Here is a 5,000-nt window from a genome sequence, read left to right as displayed (position 1 = left end):
TTATTGTTGTAAACGCCTACTTACTAAGGAGTTCTCAAGCTCAGCCCCACACAGACCTGGAACTGATTATGTTAATGCAAACTATTTAAGAAACTGAGCCTGATCTAAAAGATTTCCTTGGATCTAGGACCATTTCGCCTAGCTTTTAGGTGCTTCCTTCTCCTAAAGTCCTTTGTAAAACTTGGGAAAACCTCACAGAACAGACTTCCAGGAGGTCAGATGGGTTTCCTTGTGCCTTCACACACACACACACACACACACACTTTCTAGCCCACTTAAGGACAAAAGGATGCATAAGTCTACATAGGGCCAGTGGCGCAATGGATAACGCGTCTGACTACGGATCAGAAGATTGTAGGTGCGACTCCTATCTGGCTCGGAAGGGTTGTAGGTCCCTGTTTGATTATATTCCTGTGGAATTCTTATTTACCTCAGACTTGTTGTAGGTTCAATATTCTCCAGCAGGACTCATCCAGCAGTTGTTCCACGGTAGAGCGCAAGTAATAGGACCACAGCTAGTTAAACGTTTCCCATTTGCTGCTGGACTCTATGTGATGGCCGTCACGTGGTGTGCTGCTTTTGTATTTCAACATTGGTCCCTAATACTCTTAATTGCGAAAAAGCTTGTTGACAAAAGTGTGTGTGCGCGAGGGTCTGTGGACGTAGGCAGGTGTGTGCACTTGAATGCTTACCCATTTACATGTGTGAGAGGAACAAACCAACTCCCTGTGGGCTGCAGGCTTACAACTGGTAGCCCCAGTAGCCAGGCAGAACCACAAGTAAGGAGAGAGAGAGAAAGTTGGTCCATTATTAGAGAAGGCCCATAAGCATCTTGCACTGCTACCTTCTTCCCCTCTCAGCCACGATCGGCCAAGACCTCTTTATTAGGGTAGAGGGTGAACATTTCTTGGACCTCAGAAACTGAGGGATGTAGACCCAATATGTCCTCCAAGCGCCTAGAGACCTGGTGCCCAATCTGGCATGGTGTTTTTCAGCCTACCCGACCAATCCGGTTGCAAGGTGGACTTTAACAATACTGCTAAAAAGGCACTCCCAGACATCCCTGAGGCCTTCATTTGCATAGGCCCTGCCCTTCTCTTTGTCCTGCTTCCCACGAAGCAACACAACACTGCAGCAGTATAGATTTGGGGGTGGTGAAGAATAATGACAGTGAGGCTAAAAAAGAGAAAGAAAAGTCCCAGAAGTCCTGCAGGCTTCCTTGCTAAATGCAGCTGAACATAGAGCGCACCTTCTTTACTGCAAAGCAAATACATAAAAAATGTTGAGGAGAGACTAATTGAAAAATACATATCACGGGGACAGCACTGGGACCTGCTTTATTTTTTCAATTAGTCTTGAAAACAAAAAAGATTTCTCTCCTAAAAGCTGTTAAAAATATGGAACGCTTCACGAATTTGCGTGTCATCCTTGCGCAGGGGCCATGCTAATCTTCTCTGTATCGTTCCAATTTTAGTATATGTGCTGCCGAAGCGAGCACACTTTATTGATGAACTGACAATGTTTATAAACTCTCTAAATCTACAGTCTCTAGACATAGGGTGGCCTGGCAGAGATGCTCAGATGGCCAGTACGCATTCAAATCTGAGCCAATGGTCAAAAATGTATGAAGAGTAGCAATCCATTATTCTTCACTGCATTTGTGGTCCAAGACTAAACACACCGTAAGTATGTAGATTATACCAGGTTTGCAAAGGCTCCTGGTTCGGGCTACAGACAAGGAGCATTGTGACGTCACGCTGCCTGTGGAACAGTGATATTAAAGGTGAAACAGCTGCACAGTAGGTTAGGTGAAGGGCTCTGAGAGTGGAAAGGCAGCATGCTTGGGTCCCTGGACAAGGTGAGCTTATGATAATGTGTCTGAATGTTCGCCTGTGTTGTAATATTAAACCCCTTATTGTTGTAAACGCCTACTTACTAAGGAGTTCTCAAGCTCAGCCCCACACAGACCTGGAACTGATTATGTTAATGCAAACTATTTAAGAAACTGAGCCTGATCTAAAAGATTTCCTTGGATCTAGGACCATTTCGCCTAGCTTTTAGGTGCTTCCTTCTCCTAAAGTCCTTTGTAAAACTTGGGAAAACCTCACAGAACAGACTTCCAGGAGGTCAGATGGGTTTCCTTGTGCCTTCACACACACACACACACACACACACTTTCTAGCCCACTTAAGGACAAAAGAATGCATAAGTCTACATAGGGCCAGTGGCGCAATGGATAACGCGTCTGACTACGGATCAGAAGATTGTAGGTTCGACTCCTATCTGGCTCGGAAGGGTTGTAGGTCCCTGTTTGATTATATTCCTGTGGAATTCTTATTTACCTCAGACTTGTTGTAGGTTCAATATTCTCCAGCAGGACTCATCCAGCAGTTGTTCCACGGTAGAGCGCAAGTAATAGGACCACAGCTAGTTAAACGTTTCCCATTTGCTGCTGGACTCTATGTGATGGCCGTCACGTGGTGTGCTGCTTTTGTATTTCAACATTGGTCCCTGATACTCTTAATTGCGAAAAAGCTTGTTGACAAAAGTGTGTGTGCGCGAGGGTCTGTGGACGTAGGCAGGTGTGTGCACTTGAATGCTTACCCATTTACATGTGTGAGAGGAACAAACCAACTCCCTGTGGGCTGCAGGCTTACAACTGGTAGCCCCAGTAGCCAGGCAGAACCACAAGTAAGGAGAGAGAGAGAAAGTTGGTCCATTATTAGAGAAGGCCCATAAGCATCTTGCACTGCTACCTTCTTCCCCTCTCAGCCACGATCGGCCAAGACCTCTCTATTAGGGTAGAGGGTGAACATTTCTTGGACCTCAGAAACTGAGGGATGTAGACCCAATATGTCCTCCAAGCGCCTAGAGACCTGGTGCCCAATCTGGCGTGGTGTTTTTCAGCTTACCTGACCAATCCGGTTGCAAGGTGGACTTTAACAATACTGCTAAAAAGGCACTCCCAGACATCCCTGAGGCCTTCATTTGCATAGGCCCTGCCCTTCTCTTTGTCCTGCTTCCCACGAAGCAACACAACACTGCAGCAGTATAGATTTGGGGGTGGTGAAGAATAATGACAGTGAGGCTAAAAAAGAGAAAGAAAAGTCCCAGAAGTCCTGCAGGCTTCCTTGCTAAATGCAGCTGAACATAGAGCGCACCTTCTTTACTGCAAAGCAAATACATTAAAAATGTTGAGGAGAGACTAATTGAAAAATACATATCACGGGGACAGCACTGGGACCTGCTTTATTTTTTCAATTAGTCTTGAAAACAAAAAAGATTTCTCTCCTAAAAGCTGTTAAAAATATGGAACGCTTCACGAATTTGCGTGTCATCCTTGCGCAGGGGCCATGCTAATCTTCTCTGTATCGTTCCAATTTTAGTATATGTGCTGCCGAAGCGAGCACACTTTATTGATGAACTGACAATGTTTATAAACTCTCTAAATCTACAGTCTCTAGACATAGGGTGGCCTGGCAGAGATGCTCAGATGGCCAGTACGCATTCAAATCTGAGCCAATGGTCAAAAATGTATGAAGAGTAGCAATCCATTATTCTTCACTGCATTTGTGGTCCAAGACTAAATACACCGTAAGTATGTAGATTATACCAGGTTTGCAAAGGCTCCTGGTTCGGGCTACAGACAAGGAGCATTGTGACGTCACGCTGCCTGTGGAACAGTGATATTAAAGGTGAAACAGCTGCACAGTAGGTTAGGTGAAGGGCTCTGAGAGTGGAAAGGCAGCATGCTTGGGTCCCTGGACAAGGTGAGCTTATGATAATGTGTCTGAATGTTCGCCTGTGTTGTAATATTAAACCCCTTATTGTTGTAAACGCCTACTTACTAAGGAGTTCTCAAGCTCAGCCCCACACAGACCTGGATCTGATTATGTTAATGCAAACTATTTAAGAAACTGAGCCTGATCTAAAAGATTTCCTTGGATCTAGGACCATTTCGCCTAGCTTTTAGGTGCTTCCTTCTCCTAAAGTCCTTTGTAAAACTTGGGAAAACCTCACAGAACAGACTTCCAGGAGGTCAGATGGGTTTCCTTGTGCCTTCACACACACACACACACACACACACTTTCTAGCCCACTTAAGGACAAAAGGATGCATAAGTCTACATAGGGCCAGTGGCGCAATGGATAACGCGTCTGACTACGGATCAGAAGATTGTAGGTTCGACTCCTATCTGGCTCGGAAGGGTTGTAGGTCCCTGTTTGATTATATTCCTGTGGAATTCTTATTTACCTCAGACTTGTTGTAGGTTCAATATTCTCCAGCAGGACTCATCCAGCAGTTGTTCCACGGTAGAGCGCAAGTAATAGGACCACAGCTAGTTAAACGTTTCCCATTTGCTGCTGGACTCTATGTGATGGCCGTCACGTGGTGTGCTGCTTTTGTATTTCAACATTGGTCCCTGATACTCTTAATTGCGAAAAAGCTTGTTGACAAAAGTGTGTGTGCGCGAGGGTCTGTGGACGTAGGCAGGTGTGTGCACTTGAATGCTTACCCATTTACATGTGTGAGAGGAACAAACCAACTCCCTGTGGGCTGCAGGCTTACAACTGGTAGCCCCAGTAGCCAGGCAGAACCACAGGTAAGGAGAGAGAGAGAAAGTTGGTCCATTATTAGAGAAGGCCCATAAGCATCTTGCACTGCTACCTTCTTCCCCTCTCAGCCACGATCGGCCAAGACCTCTCTATTAGGGTAGAGGGTGAACATTTCTTGGACCTCAGAAACTGAGGGATGTAGACCCAATATGTCCTCCAAGCGCCTAGAGACCTGGTGCCCAATCTGGCATGGTGTTTTTCAGCCTACCCGACCAATCCGGTTGCAAGGTGGACTTTAACAATACTGCTAAAAAGGCACTCCCAGACATCCCTGAGGCCTTCATTTGCATAGGCCCTGCCCTTCTCTTTGTCCTGCTTCCCACGAAGCAACACAACACTGCAGCAGTATAGATTTGGGGGTGGTGAAGAATAATGACAGTGAGG

At 45.8% G+C, this 5,000-nt stretch overlaps 4 non-coding genes across 4 annotated transcripts; 2 read left to right on the top strand and 2 right to left on the bottom strand.

The window, feature by feature from the left end:
- Nucleotides 1-1,391: 1,391 nt before the first annotated feature.
- LOC147705051 (U6 spliceosomal RNA) lies at nt 1,392-1,498 on the bottom strand. Its single transcript, XR_015297926.1, has one exon. It is a non-coding gene; the product is annotated as a U6 spliceosomal RNA (small nuclear RNA).
- A 720-nt stretch (nt 1,499-2,218) lies between these two features.
- Nucleotides 2,219-2,291, top strand: TRNAR-ACG (transfer RNA arginine (anticodon ACG)). Its single transcript has one exon. It is a non-coding gene; the product is annotated as a tRNA-Arg (tRNA).
- A 1,012-nt stretch (nt 2,292-3,303) lies between these two features.
- Nucleotides 3,304-3,410, bottom strand: LOC147705049 (U6 spliceosomal RNA). Its single transcript, XR_015297925.1, has one exon. It is a non-coding gene; the product is annotated as a U6 spliceosomal RNA (small nuclear RNA).
- Nucleotides 3,411-4,130: 720 nt separating this feature from the next.
- TRNAR-ACG (transfer RNA arginine (anticodon ACG)) lies at nt 4,131-4,203 on the top strand. The gene has a single exon. It is a non-coding gene; the product is annotated as a tRNA-Arg (tRNA).
- Nucleotides 4,204-5,000: the final 797 nt, after the last annotated feature.

Source organism: Lissotriton vulgaris, chromosome 7 (assembly GCF_964263255.1).
Source record: "Lissotriton vulgaris chromosome 7, aLisVul1.2, whole genome shotgun sequence".
Taxonomy (NCBI): Eukaryota; Metazoa; Chordata; class Amphibia; order Caudata; family Salamandridae; genus Lissotriton; species Lissotriton vulgaris.
The sequence above is the reverse complement of the archived record's forward strand: the minus strand, read 5'-3'. Positions and strand labels throughout refer to the sequence as shown.